The sequence below is a fragment of the Quercus lobata genome, chromosome 12 (assembly GCF_001633185.2).
Source record: "Quercus lobata isolate SW786 chromosome 12, ValleyOak3.0 Primary Assembly, whole genome shotgun sequence".
Taxonomy (NCBI): domain Eukaryota; kingdom Viridiplantae; phylum Streptophyta; class Magnoliopsida; order Fagales; family Fagaceae; genus Quercus; species Quercus lobata.
In genome coordinates this window covers 37,239,658-37,255,851 of record NC_044915.1, presented here as the reverse complement: position 1 = coordinate 37,255,851, position 16,194 = coordinate 37,239,658, and the positions used below count along the sequence as shown (strand labels likewise).

Genomic DNA, 16,194 nt, shown 5'->3' with positions numbered 1-16,194 from the left:
ATGTTTTGTTTACATTTAGGAGTTAGTTGCGTGAATTGTCTTGGAATTAATTATCAAATAATGTTTCCATTAGCTGGCACACAAAAAAGTCTTTACTTTTGCAATGTTTTATCTGGATCATCTTAGTTTTGCATTAAAAGCGATTTATTTATGCAGTGGATTTTATTTGACTAAAAGACTTAATGATGGTAAAGCTATGTAATCCCGGGATACGTTACATAAGTAGCATAGTGATGAATGGATGATCCGTTCCTGGTTTTGGAGCATTAGAGCTAAAAAATAGTAATTTGGTAATTGGTACATTAGAACTTTCATCAAAGCTTGCTCTAAAAAATTTAATTTCTTAAATCACTCCACTCATTTCTTATATGATAGTTCCTTAAAGTAATGTAATGTGTTATTGGACACGTGTTTATGATCATTATTTATTATTAGTTTGCCACTGCATAAATTTGCAAAACATATGAGATGGTTATCTAGATGCTAATGCTCTTACTAGGACACTTAAAAAAATTATTTTATTAATATTTTGGATATAGATAGTGAAAATGGAGAATTTGGACCTTCAATTGAGTTACAAAGTTTTTGTACTTGGCTACAAAAGAATGATTCAATCATTTAAGAGCACTTAGTGGAGTCCTAAATAAATTGGTTTAAGGCCTAGTGATATTGACAGAGAGTAATGCTCTTTTCTTTATTCATTGAATTTGTTAAAATTTGTAGTACTTAAGTATTAGATTCTTTTAATTATTCTCATATTCCCAACTGTTTTTTTAAAAAAGAATTGAAATGTAGAAAATCAATTCAACCTTTTACATTCTTCTAGAAAAAAATTGAAGTTTTTTCAAATGGCTGTTGTATGGGCTAAAATCCGATTCTAACTAATTGGGTTGGGCTAATATTCAAAACAATTAATTTGTAGAAATGAATTTTTAGGATTAATAGTTGAGTCTAAATTAATATTTCCACTTAAAGAACTAAAAAAAAAAAAAAGAATTGCAGGATAAATTTGTATGATAAAACAAGACTTATACTCCCTCCGTCCCACTTTGCTTGTCCTCTATTCCATTTTGGGATGTCCCAAAATATTGTCCTGTTTCTAAAAATAAAAGTCATTAATTTACTAATGTTCCTATTATACCCCTATTAATTTACTAATTCAATTTTTTGATAAATTTATTTAAGGGTAGTTTTGAAAACTTATACATTTTTAAAAGGTAGACAAGACAATAAATGATGTTCCCTTAAAAAGTTTGATTTTTCAAACAGGACAAACAAAGTGGGACGGAGGAAGTATTTTATTTCTTCTTCCTTGAAATTTCCAAAGAGCATTTAAACTTAAAGAAGGATATAGGAGTGGACTTCTCTCAATATTCCAAGCGTTCTCTCTTTCTATTTTTGGACCCGATCCTTGTACATTGGGAATCTACCACTATTTGTAATCTTAGTGCTTCAATCTTGCCCATCCACCTAGGGGTTGGGTGATTCTTCTCGCATAATACTTGTCCCATCCTTCTCCTTCCATCCTTTTGATGCTGTGGTGAACAGGTAATAAGCTGTTATGGCACTGTTTATGTGCCATTCATTCATTAATGCTACATACTCGGTTGGTGCAATGCATTTAATGTGGATGTGATGGTGTCTTTGCCAAGAAGGTTTTTTCAATTTTTGCCTACGATTGTTACTGTTACGGTGTTACCTTCCTTGGGCTGACATGTTCAGTTCGCCCAAGAGTTTTTCCCCCTCCTCGGCTTGTCCTTCACTAGGTTCCTTCCTCGGGCTAACTACCTCCTCGGACGGTCTTTTCCTTCAACCTATATGGGCCTACCTAACTCATTTGAACCTTTGGTTGGCCGCATTTAGACTTCGGCTTAGGCCGAATTTGCTAAAAATCTCTTTGGTCCTCATAGCTATTGATAGGATCACAATCAAACATGTTAGCAATATTTACGCACCGTTATGTGACAAATTAATGGTGGATGCTCAACTTGAGAAATTTAGTTGAACCACCGCCAAATATGCTCTGCAATCCACATTGCAAGATATAGCAAAGATTATGGGGGTAAAAACCAATGTGCAATATAAACATATAATACTCCACATACCAAACTAATTAGGGAAATGTTTCTATTTTGAAACTCGATTTTCCCAAAATCGAGTTTCAACATCACTATAAGGCTCCTTAAAATGCCACTATAGGTATGGGGCAATCAAACTTAAAAAAATAAAATAAAATAAAAACAAACCTTGTATGGAACTCGAGTTCCAAAATGTCACTATAGGGTTTTTAAAACGCCACTATAGGGCTTTAGATTTTTTTTTTTTTTTTTTTTTTAATTTTTAGTTTGTTATAACTCAATTGTCCAAAAATTGAGTTTCAAAATAGGAATATTTCTCTAATTAGTTTGGGAAATTGGACAAAATGCTAGATTTTTTTTTTTTTTTTTTAAACGGGCAAAAGTCCATTTTCTCCGAGAAAATTCTAAAGATACCAAATAGTGTATACAACATATACTGCCACTATGAGCTCTAACTGTAGTATCAAAGTATCTTTGGTTGTCACTAAATCGGTGTCCTTCCAAACTCTGTTTGATTTTGGCATTACAATTCTTCCAAATTAAGCTCGTGTAGATGTGTGACCACTGATTTGTTGTATCATTGGTTCTATCAGTATCCAAGGAGCTATAAATATATGTTATGTGCTACTGGATATCCTTGACCCACGAAATGAACCAGATTTTTAATTGCAATTGAAGCAAACCAAGACCAAAAATATTTTCATAACCCTGTTCTAAACCATATATATTTTGTTTGCCTTTGGTTGTTGAGTTAAAATTCACTATGGTCCATTTGGATGGTATATCAACAAGGACCACCAAGTTTACGCAGAGGATACAAGGGCATTTTTACCTTTTCTTTTATATAGAAAATAGTAAATACCAACAATAATTATAAAAAAATAAAAAATGAAGAAGAGGAAGAAGAACCACAAGTCTGAGCAGATGATATAAAAGATAGAGGCTGTAGCATTTTCATTATTTAACCATGATACAATTGATAAATGAATCAAAGAATTAATCTCATTCTTGAGTCTGCTGTCTAATATACTGCACTAACACACTATACATTAACTTGCGGGCACATATTACGTTCATTCCTCAGACTAGAGTTGAACATGTTTGGGTTGATGGATCAAAGAGGGCTGGAAGTAAGTACTTCCTTCCATTTGCACCATTTGCATTATAGCTAGCACCAGTCGCAGGCTCCACCAAAAGGTCCCCAGCATAACCAGGGTAAGCCCCCTTGCCGAACACACCAGGACAAGCCGATGCAGCCTCTAATGGTGCATCCTTTGGTCCTTGGAAGTAGCCATTTCCAAATGGGTTGGTAGTTGTACCAGCTAAGAGACTAGCCAGGTTGATGACCATACCACCCAGACCACATCGTTGTTGGGTGCAACCAGGGGTGGGCTCTGGGGTCCATAGATGGGCTGGTGGAATGGCCACGCGCATTGGCCTGGGCATTGAGTCTCCGAATTGCCAACCCAAATGTAAGCAAACTTGTAGCTTTTGCCTTGAACAGATGCACCCTTTAGAGATCCATGGGTTCCACACTTGCTCATACAAAAGCCTTCAACTGCCACATCATTTGATGTCAAAACCACGTTGATAGCATTTTTCTGGGCACCCTTTGATGCCAACTGTTCTATTTGCTGATTCGAGAGTGATTTGCCTAAGGAGTAAGTCTCATCAATGATCTGTGTACCCATTGAGAGACCAAGAGTGGAGGGCTTCTTAGAGTTGACTAGGTGGTAGTATTTATCTGTGGTTTTCCACCAGGTGGCAACAGATGGTTGAGCTTTTGTGGGTGTGGAAGAAGAAAGAGAGGCAATGAAATCTGAGATAATAGCTCTTTGTGAGGGCTTGAATTTGCCATACCAGATGAGATTAATGGAGATTTTTCCAGTGAGAAGAGGACCATTATGGTATTGGAAGAGTAAAGGTTGTTGGGTTTCAGCTGAATCAGCGAGTCTCCTAGACTCTCCTTGCTGCCAGGTTGAAATGGAAGAAAGAGAATACAAGAACTAGCTGTAGTAATAGCTGTGTGGAAACTAAAGAAGCCATGATGAATTTTTGAGCTGTTTAGTAAGTACTAAAGATTAGAAGTTGAGAACTAATTGAGAAAGTAAAAGAAGCTGGGAATACAGTGTGGAACTGGGATTGTTGAGAAGAAGAATTGTGAGAAGATATATATAGTGCCCAAAAGTGTGGGTGAGAAACTACACGGTAGGTGACTCACTCAAGGGATTTGAATAGTGGCAGTGAGATGCCAGCATGATAATTGATTAACCGCGTTGTTTTTTAGTTACTTTGTGTGCGTCCTCTTTTTCTAGCCTCGCTTTCAAGTTTCAGCCGAATCCACTTTCAAGTCAATATCATAAACAGGTGGTAGCCAGCCATGTGACCGAATGGGAAAGATTTTAGTGCTTCTGGTCTAGACTTATATGAGGAAGGAATGAATTGAACGTCCTACGATGGTTCATGTTAATCTTCATATAGGATATAGTCAAATGATACTTTACCCTCTTTATTTTATATCCATTTTTTAAAATTCATTTTTATGTTTTTTCCACTTTTTAAAATGTGAATATTTTTCTCTTCAATTATAGATATTTATGTAATATAATGGAGGTAAAAGAGAATATGATGATATTTTCTCCAGGATATATATTTAACTTTTTTTTCCATTTTTATTTTAAGAAATCATATTTTAAACTTTGTGATTTCAAAAGGCAACAAATTAAATGCTCAGCTTGTATTAAATCTTAATTACAATTACATTGCAATTCCAAATATATACGCTTCACTGCATCTTAGGGCTTTAGGGGTGAAATTATTACTATTCTCTATTTGTTTCGGAGTAAAATATTTTCATTTTATAGTGTTTGATAATATATTGGAAATTACTCAAGTTCTAGTGTTTCTACATTGTAAAATGAAATATATATATATATATATATACCATAAAGGGGGAAGGGGACACACTATTGAAAGGAAGAGACGGAAGCACAGTAATATTGTAATGAAAATAATGTACGTTACTTGAAAATAAATAACTTGAAAGTAAGAACAATAATAAGGCGGTAGAACCAGCCAAGCAATATGTAAGGACACGATTCGTAACGAACCGTAGCGGTGTGGGGTTCGCACGTAAAAAGGCCCAAAACAATATCATTTGTAGAGCGTGGGTTTAGAAGGTTAAGCCTTAGTTACCAGGCGGTGGGTTTTTCGTGGTATTCATGCGTGTCTAGGTTATCTTCACCCATGGAGTCTTTCTCCTGGAGGTGGGCTGGGAGGCTTTGGTTTTTGGCCATTTTTCCCAGCCTCTTCTTTAGGTTACTTATTTTTCCTTTTATATTTGTCTGCGTTCATTGTCTTTCGTCCACGTATAGGGTCAACCTTTCCAAGATTGATACTTGTCCTATCAGCCTATATTCAAAGTCGTTGGGGGTGGTTGTAAAAGCCAAAGAATGCGGCTTTGTCAGGTTCAGAGCATTGAATGGCAGTAAGGGCAGCTTTCCTGGATATTTTAGATCTTTCTTCCAAGTTTCAGTCCTATACCGTTTTTACCCCTCTTTCAGGGGGGACTTTGGGTCTGCCGAGGACTGAACTGCCCTCGGCAGTATCCAAAAGCTATCTTGTCGAGCTTGGGCCATAGCCCTCCTTGGTTTGGGCCTTCGGGTTCTCCCCGGCGGTATCCATAGGCTATCTTGTCGAGCTTGGGCCATAGCCCTCCTTGGCTTGGGCCTTTGGATTCTCCCCGGGTAGATGGGCCTGGCCCATAAATCGTTTGGGCCCCACAATAGCCCCTCAAAATCCAGCTGTCCAACCTCTTGGTTGGAAAGGGGGTTTTGGTAATGCCGAACTTTTATGATGGCTCCTTTAACTCAGCCCTTCATTAATGCTGGCGGTTTTCCGTCTGTCCAAGAAATATACTGATCTACGAGGCGTTTTTTGATTTTACTCTTGACGCGTTCTCATCGTTTGATTATTCAAAACACGCTTTTAATGACTTCCCTTTACGAGACTCATTTACATTCGACGGTTCGTCTGACGAGGCGGAGAAAAGGAACGGACACCTCTTCGTTTTCAGATTCTTTTGGAAACCTGAACGAATTCAATGCTTTCCGTTTTGCCCTTCCTATAAGAAGACAAGTAGGAGGCTATCACTTTCGTGCAGAGACCCTTTTATTTTTCTGAGATTTGAAACCCTTTGCCTCCCTAAGCGTTTACTTAACCCAGTAGTTATACACTAAATCACAGTACATTCACCATAACAAATGATGAAGAAACCACACCCCTCCTCAAAGCGTCATGTTCTAATAAAGCTCGAAATGGCTCGGTCAAGACAAGGATGGCGGAGGCTTAAGATTCGTCTTACCTTCCTTTCAGCCAAAATCCGAAGCAGGGACTCGTCACGTCAAACTTTCGGCGTAACTGAGTCGAGAACACCCATCATCAATACCAACCTTGCTCTCATGAGCATACCTAATATGGCTCCAGTGTGTTGGGAGTCAGGATCGAGGCAGGGACTAAGTGCCCCTACTTCTTCCTCTCTTCGTTCACTGGCGCCTTCTTTTGCCTCCCTTTCTTAGTCTTCCCAGCACCAGTTCCATCCTGGTGCTTTTCTTTCTCCCTCTTTTGCTCCTTTTTCTTTCTTTTCATCTCTTCTCTCTTCTTCTCCTCCTTCTTTACTCATGTCCTCCATCTTCTTCATTCATCTCCTCCATCTTCTTATTCCTTCTCCTTCAAATTCTTCTTCCTTCTCCTTCAAATTCTTCTTCCTTCTCCTTCATCTTTTTCCAAAGAAGGTTCTTCTTTCGACATAAGCAATACTGAGGCAGAAATTGGAGAGACTTTGAAGACGAGTTTAAAAGACATCCGGCTGTTTACTTATCTGTACTGCGAATGTTAGTGTTGCTTCGGCAGCTCACCTTTTGTATAGGCTTGTTTGAGCCCTTCTTTGTATGTTTTAATAATTTTTTCATATTAATAAAAAATTGTTGTTCTTTTACTTCGCATGCTCTGTCTCTATGTTTTTACAAATTTGCAAACGCCGCTCAGCACGATAATATAGCATTTAAATCGATGACAACTAAGGCCAAAATGCTTGCTAATAAAAAGAAGTCACCACAACTTTAACAGAATTGCTTGAACTAGCAATGTGTACCTATGAATAACGGCAATTGCCCAAAACAATGCCGAGATTAGAACTGGATGTTCTATGCGGTGTAGGAAGTAATCATTCGAAGACATATCACCCACAAAAATGAACAGCCCCCTTAGGCTACCGAATAGTGGAGTGCCCCACCATCATTCTAACACTTTTATTGGCCTTAACATTTTACAATATCTGAGTCGGGGACTCTTCCCATCCGAGCAGTTATAAAACTTGTAATTTTTCTTTCTCTTTTTTTTTTTACTTGGTTTCCCCATAGGCTTGAGTCTGAGGACCATGCAAGGGCTTGGTTCTGTCCAAAACTTGTAATTTTTCTTTTTTGTACTTGGTTTCCCCATAGGCTTGGGTCTGAGGACCATGCAATGCCTTGGTTCTGTCCAAAACTTGTAATTTTTCTTTTTTGTACTTGGTTTCCCCATAGGCTTGGGTCCGAGGACCATGCAATGCCTTGGTTCTGTCCAAAACTTGTAATTTTTCTTTTTTGTACTTGGTTTCCCCATAGGCTTGGGTCCGAGGACCATGCAATGCCTTGGTTCTGTCCCTGGGCCCCCATGCAGAACGGGCCTGGGCCGCGAGTTTACTGGGCCCACAAATTAAGAGGTATTTCCGTAGTCTTTGGTCACGCGGTACTTTTTGGCGTCCCAGTGTTCGAGGTGCGCCTTCACGAGACTCCTTTAATCTCATGGTTGCAGATGGCGTGGAAAATCGAGCCGGAGACATTTTGTCTGTAGCGTTCCTTGGGACGCTGCGTGAATTAAATGCCACCACCTTATCTTTTTAAATAAATAGGAGAGAAAGTTGCCTTACCTGCGCGCAAATCCTTCAGTTTCCTCCCTTAGTATATCATGTTTGAGGCTAGGGTTGGGGAAAAGGAACTCTGTCCGCCACGGAGGCGCCGTGTCCTCCTGAGACTCAAAGTAGTGAGGTATGGGCAAAGGAGGCGTAAATTCAAGGGAACATTCCGTTTCGACAGAGGGGAAAGGGTGTTTCCCCCCCTTTTAGTCAAAATCCGAAGCAGGTTCTGTTCATGCCAGAATTTTGGTGTGTCAGAAGAAAGATTCTCCGCCATCAGCGCCTCTGCCTTGTTGCAGGCAAATTTTTGGTGAAGGCTCCTCAACTTCCGGCTCCCTGCACCTTTCCTTCAGCGGTGTGAGGCTCAAGTTGGGTTCTTTTGCTGCCTGAGTTATGGGCGTGCAAAAGCATTGAGGAGGAATAAGGTCTCGAAGAAGTAGCCAACCTCTTCTCTGTGCTACCTCCTCGGCTTTATCTTCATTTTCTTGTATTTTCCTTTACTTACGTAGTTAGCTTTAATGTAAGCTTGTTTCAGCTTTTCATTGTACACTGTACTGTTCCTTTGCCTTAATAAAAGATGTGTTTATTTCTTTATACATACTTTTCTTCTCTGCAACAACTATTTGGTGCATGAATATTAAATGTAAGCTTGCCCTTAATGATATTCCGGGCAGAAAAATGCCTTAACACAGATTCCTACTGGTTTAAACTCACAAATATTATCAAGTATAAGAAGGGTAATCCTCAATAAATTAAACTCTTGGAACTAACCGGGATAACCGCCGAGTGCTGCGCGATGCATGCTAGACCACTGTCCGAGAGTGATAAACTCTAAATAATTCGTTCGAGAGGGTAGCCGAGTAGCGAGGGACCTTGATTGTGCTTTTGGGTAATATATTGCACCGTATCGCATTAACCCCTTTGGTACTGGGGATCCGAAGGTAGACTGGGGAATCCGTGCAATTAAGGGATTAACCCAACTGTTAACGAGGAGTTCTCTTCGGGTGGATTTTGAGGTTTATGTGCCATAGTTTTTTTTTAAATAGTTGGTTTCCCCATAGGCTTGGGTCCGAGGACCATGCAAGGCCTTGGTTCTGTCCAAAACCTAGTTTTCCACATCCAGGTAGTTGGTTTTCCCATAGGCTTGAGTCCGAGGACCATGCAATGCCTTGGTTCTGTCCAAAACCTAATTTTCCACATCCTGGTAGTTGGTTTTCCCATAGGCTTGAGTCCGTGGACTATGCAATGCTTTGGTTCTGTCCAAAACCTAGTTTTCCACATCCAGGTAGTTGGTTTTCCCATAGGCTTGAGTCCGAGGACTATGTAATGCCTTGGTTCTGTCCAAAACCTAGTTTTCCTTATCCAAGTAGTTGGTTTCCCCAGAGGCTTGAGTCCGAGGACTATGCAATGCCTTGGTTCTGTCCAAAACCTAGTTTTCCACATCCAGGTAGTTGGTTTTCCCATAGGCTTGAGTCCGTGGACTATACAATGCCTTGGTTCTGTCCAAAACCTAGTTTTCCACATCCAGGTAGTTGGTTTTCCCATAGGCTTGAGTCCGTGGACTATGCAATGCCTTGGTTCTGTCCAAAACCTAGTTTTCCACATCCAGGTAGTTAGTTTTCCCATAGGCTTGAGTCCGTGGACTATGCAATGCCTTGGTTCTGTCCAAAACCTAGTTTTCCACATCCAGGTAGTTAGTTTTCCCATAGGCTTGAGTCCGAGGACTATGCAATGTCTTGGTTCTGTCCAAAACCTAGTTTTCCTCATCCAAGTAGTTGGTTTCCCCATAGGCTTGAGTCCGAGGACTATGCAATGCCTTGATTCTGTCCAAAACCTAGTTTTCTCTTCGTATGGGATCTTGGCTTTAGGGGAGTTAGCTCCTCAGCCAAGCCCCTAGAGTTTATCCATACTATTAACGCTACCAAGTGCCTAGTTTGCTCTTTACGGGGGACCTTGGCTTTAAGGGAGTTAGCTCCTCAGCCAAGCCCCTAGTCAAGAAACGTAGCCCCTAGCAGAACTTTATACTAGAACTCTATAACTAACGGTTAGAAATAACACAGAAACTCTATCGACCCACCTCCTATACCAACACACAAGCCTTTCCCACAGACGACGTCAATTGTAAGGACATGATTCGTAACGAACCGTAGCGGTGTGGAGTTCGCACGTAAAAAGGCCCAAAATAATATCATTTGTAGAGCGTGGGTTTAGAAGGCTAGGCCTTAGTCACCAGGCGGTGGGTTTTTCGTGGTATTCGTGCGTGTCTAGGTTATCTTCACCCATGGAGTCTTTCTCCTGAAGGTGGGCTGAGAAGCTCTGGTTTTTGGCCATTTTTCCCAACCTCTTCTTTAGGTTACTTATTTTTCCTTTTATATTTGCCTGCGTTCATTGTCCTTCGTCCACGTATAGGGTCAACCTTTCCAAGATTGATACTTGTCCCATCAGCCCATATTCAAAGTCGTTGGGGGTGGTTGTAAAAGCCAAAGAATGCGGCTTTGTCAGGTTCAGAGTATTGAATGGCAGTAAGGGCAGTTTTCCCTGGATATTTTAGATCTTTCTTCCAAGTTTCAGTCCTATACCGTTTTTACCCCTCTTTCAGGGGGGACTTTGGGTCTGCCGAGGACTGAACTGCCCTCGGCGGTATCCAAAGGCTATCTTGTCGAGCTTGGGCCATAGCCCTCCTTGGCTTGGGCCTTCGGGTTCTCCCCAGCGGTATCCATAGGCTATCTTGTCAAGCTTGGGCCATAGCCCTCCTTGGCTTGGGCCTTTGGATTCTCCCCGGGTAGATGGGCCTGGCCCATAAATCGTTTGGGCCCCACACAATATATATCAAAATAATTCAAAGTAAATGAAAACAATAGTTCAAAGTAAATGAAAGCAATTTAGAACCGTCCGGTATGGCGGTAATCCATCCATGGTGGCGGTAGCAACAAGTAGAATAATGAACATAAAACTGAAAATACTTGTTATTGAAAGTAGGATAAACACTTACAGTAGTAGTGAATATAAGATCTCGACAATTACAGGTTAATAGTTACAAAGCTTGAACTAGTCCTAGTTACAAAGTTTGTAGGATTACAAAGTTTGTAGTGAACAAGGTAGTAGTAATAGTAGAAACAATGAATTTTCTTTCTAAGAAGGCTTCCTAAGAGAAGGAATTCTAAAGAGAGAATTCTGAACTAAAACTTGACATTACTTGAGAAAACTCTAAGGGACAACCCCCCCTTAAATAGGCAAAATTTCGGAGTGAACAGTGTCATGAACAGTGTCAGTGAACAGTAATCAGTGAACAGTAAAAGTGAATAGTGTTTTTTTCCACTTTTTGAATTAAAAACTTCTAAACTTTTTGTCTTTTTCTTTGGTCCAAACATTGTCAGGAGAAGCATGGCAAAAGGAATATCATGCAAGCCATAGAATCTCTTTTCTTTCTTTTTTTAAAAGACTTCAATATGTCTTCTTTTGCTGGCTTTATTGAGCCTTTGTCAGAAGCATCATTTCATCTCTTCATATATCATCATTTCATGGCTTATGGCTTTTCAGACGCATTTTGAATATGGCCGTTATGCAGGCTAGACAAATAGGGGAATCAAAATCTTCCACAGAATCCAGAGTATCACGAATCAGTTCCGGATTTTTCGCAACATATTTGTGAAGGACAATAAAATATTTTGGCTTTTGTGCAAGCCAGACAAACAAAGTAGCACCAGTCTTGCAATAGTAGTGACCTCAGGAATATACTCATCAATTAGTAGAGGGAGCATCGGATGGATAACCATCAAAAGGATCAAAAATATCTTGTGGAGAATCGCATTCATGCTCATGGTAAATAGCATACTGGTTATAGAATCCACAATATAAAATTGGCTCAAATGTTGGAGTTTTCCCCGGGATGAGAAGACTCCTTGGATTACAATGATTAGCAATTCGCAAATGAGCAATGGCATCAGAATATGTTTTGGGACCAAAGACAGAAATCCTATCTGTGCTTCCCATGAAATGATAATCTTTCCATAAATTCTAAGCAACATTAATAATTTGGTTATTGAAACAATTTCTCCAACATTCTGCAAGAGCAAAAGGATTTTCAAAAGATAATTGAGAATTTCTTTCAAACCATGGCCCTTGGTAAGTGTGACCATTAAGGAGAATGAGATGCTTTGAAGGCTGGACGTTCATTCAGTTATCTCTTTCCCATTTTGGCAACGTACTCCAACACCTGATGGACATAAAGGGACTGTTAAATTCTTTAATAGCATCCTGAATAATTTGTGGGAGTTGGCTGGCTTGATAATGGCTTGTTAATTTTATAGATCTGATAAAGCCATATTCAAACATTTGTGAAAGCCAATTAGGGTCCCTTTCATCATCATCATCTGAATCATTAGCAACAATTGCACCATCATCATAATTTATCAAGAGGCCGGGAAATGGGTGTTTCTTTTCATATACTCTGAGAGTACTTCCAAAGTGTTCTTCCCAATCAAGCTGAACAAAGACATTATCACCTTCATCTAATCCATCAGGATCAGGAATAGTGGCTGTAACAAGTTTCTTAAAACATCTGAACCATAGGTCAAAAGACCTAAACATAGCCTTGCTTTTCAGAATACGGGATTGTATATCTGATGGCAAGTTGGCAAAAGCACTTTTGATCATAGATTGGGTCTTAAGACTCAATCTAGCATAATCAGTGCCCATTATAGTCATTTTATCCTTTGAATGGATATCCTCTTTGCCAAAGAGTTGACTAATGTAAGAATCAATTGGAATATTTGGATGGTCAGCAAGATGGCTTCTAAAAGCCTCATTTTCTGAAATAAGAATATTTCCTGGAACAAGGTTTGAAATAAGGTCATTTTCTGGAGCAAGGATTTTTTTTCTGAAATAAGGTTAGCATAGCTTATATAAGCTTCATTCTAAGCAGTAAGATTAACAAGGTAGATTTCGAGAGCTTGGGGGGTTTTTTCAAACAGGGAACGATTGTTTCTAGTAAAAGCAGCATAGAGTTTATCAATAATATATTTTATGGAATCTGGTAATTCACTATAGACCCCATTATGAAGTTGTAATGACCTAGATAAGACTTCCTGTAAAGCAATTATCATATCACCACTGGAATATGTCATTTCAGCTGGGACATATCCCTGAAGGGATGTTGATCTGCTGGGTTTTATCCCAGAAGATGCGCCTTCATGCATTGCAAAAGGCTCCACTGGGATTCTTTTGTTTTGAGAATAGTCCTATGTAGGAGCTTTTCCCTTATTTTTCTTTTCCATAATAATCCACTTACTAGTGGTATAAATATGAATATTATTATTATTATCCCACTTATTAGTGGTATTTATCCACGCATCATTGTCTGATTCCTGCAAAGAATCATTGATAATGTTAGGATAATGGATAGTATTTAACATTTTGGTACTATGAAAATTACCTTTAAAATCATCAGTGAACTATTGGTAAGAACTCATCACTAGTTTTTGGATAAGTTCAGTCATGGGAGAATCTTTCTTATAAGACAGATTATCAATATTAATTTCAAACTTTGAAGCAAATTTGAATTTTACTTTCTGTCCAAATGGATCAATAGTAATTCCATCATATTCAACAAGGGATACAAAGCATTAATAAATGGAAGACCAAGAATCACTTTGTTAGTCATATTTTTGACAAGAATAGAAGGAATCTTGAAACAAACATTATCATGGCACACATGAGCATTATTCAATTCATACTTAATTTTCATTTGAGAACCATTAGCAGAAACCAATCTTTCAATAGATTTTTCAAAATATTTTGAAGGAATTAATCCTTCTTGGATACAGTTCATATCTGCACCAGAATCAATCATAGCAATAATATTGAAATGATAACCAGGAGAAACAACAATTTTAACTTTTGTAAACCATTTTGGAGGAAGTATTTTATTAACAAAAGCAAGTTCAGGATCAGTGAAAGTATCAGGAATACCTTTATCAGAAAGAAGAGCCTGTTGACTGGATTCATCTCCATCGTTGTGCTCATTTTGTTTATCTAGTTCATTATCAGATTTATTAAGATCTTTATCAATTTTTAACATTATCAATTCTTGTTTGAGATTATTGTTATCACTTTTCATGCTTTTAAATTCATGTTTTAATTCATTTATTTCTTGTTTAACAATATTAATTTCATGTTGGAGATCATTAACAGTTAGTTCTTTAGATTTCTTTTTATTAAATCTTTCTAAAGTTTCTTCAAAGATTATAGTAGATTTTGGTTTTTTACCAGTTTCATCTCTTATCAAATTTTTCTTAAACCTATCCAAATATTCTTTTTGCAATTCAGGGTTTTGAATTTGATTTATTAGTTGAATTATTAATTTTTCATCTTATTCACTCTTAGTGAGAGCATTAATAACATTGCAAAAAGAATCTCTACAACCAATTTTAATATTAGGAAAATCAGAAGAATCATCAGCAGATTGATAACAAGAATCAGATGAAGAAGAAAAATCATCTTCCAAAGAATCAGATGAGTTCTTTGATTCAAGGATTCTAAATAACTCTTCTTGCTCTTTATCATCAATATTTAGCATGTTAAATTTGTTTTTTAACTTACCAGGTTTTTCTTTATAGTCTTTACTGAAGTGTCCAGATTTACCACAGTTAAAACATTTACCTTTACCTGATCTTTGTTTAACATATTTTTTAGAAACATTTTTCTTCTTAGCATAAAAATCATTAGGTTTAAAAAAGTTATTTCTGTATTTTTTATATTTTTTATGGCTTTTATCATGTTTTTTACTTTTTTGCCTAGAAGGAGCAATAGGAGGCAAACCATATTGTTCACAGAAATTTCCCATTTTATATTTAGCTTTTCTTTTATTCTTTAATTGGTGTTTTGGCAATTTTTCATCATTACACATATTGATACCAAGTTTTTTAATAGTACTGAAAATATCACCATATGTTAAATTATCATAATTAATAGAATCATTTTTACCCATTAATTTTTATTTTACCTTATGAGCAAAGATAGGAGGCAGACCGTCAATAAACTTTTCTTTCCAATAAGGCTTATGACAATCTTTCCGGAGCATCACTCTGGAAGTAAAAACATCTTGATACTATCTGTAATCAGACATAATAGGACAACTCAAATTATTCAAATAATCAAAAACACAAGATGAAATATTGGATGGAGTACCAACAAAATGTTTGAGAATAGTATAGATCAAGGTATTGACATCATCAGGAATACCACGACCAATACTTTCATCAAAAATAGGAAAACCTTCATCATTCTTTTTAACAGCATGTTTAATAGACTTTCTGGATTCTTCAGTGATATACAAATCCCACCATCCACGAAGAGTACCAGAAAAACCAGTAACAAGCAAATTAACAATTTCAGGTTGATCAAGATCATGGTTATTTTTATAAGCAATACCAACCATAGACATGTGACTCATTTTATTAATGATTTCCTATTTAGACAAACCATCAATATTCCATTCATAAAACTTATCAGTAGAAACAAAAAACTGTGTTTGAAAAGATCTCTCTTCAAACTGCATATGAGGAGGAGTGGGTTTTGAATACCAATTTTTAGTAAAAGAAATGGGTTTGGAGTTTCCAACAAGTCTTTTAATTTCTGGGAAATCATCATCAAAGATTCTTTTTGCAGAAACAGAAGAAACAGTATCAGAATCTGTATTTTCTTCAGAAACAATTTCTTTTTTAGAAATAGTTCGAGCAGCTGAAGTACTTGTAGAAGTACCCTCAGTTTTAATTTTTAAATCAGAAAGCATTTTTTCAACAATTTCAAGAGTCTTGGATTGAAAAGTTTTAAACATAACTTTTTCTCTTTGACTGGGTAAATCAATCAAAGGTTTCTCAGTTTTAACAGAAACAGATTTTTCAGAAACAGGTTTTTCAACAATTTTTTCTTTAATACGGTCAAGCTGTTGACCAATAATACGCAAAGATTAATTAGTAAAATTGTTTTGTTTAATAAGACTAACAATAGGAATTTGATCATCAGCAATTTTGAAAGGAGAGGCCTTTACTTTCTCTTTTGTCACTTCATCTTTCTTGGTAGTTATCAAAATTGAGTCAAGAGGAGGATGACTAGACCTAATAATGGTTTTATCAATTTTAACAAAATTTGATTTCTTTATCA

General features: G+C 37.5%; 1 pseudogene; it reads right to left on the bottom strand.

The window, feature by feature from the left end:
- Positions 1-3,003: 3,003 nt before the first annotated feature.
- Positions 3,004-4,209, bottom strand: LOC115971747 (annotated as a pseudogene).
- Between the last annotated feature and the right edge of the window lie 11,985 nt (positions 4,210-16,194).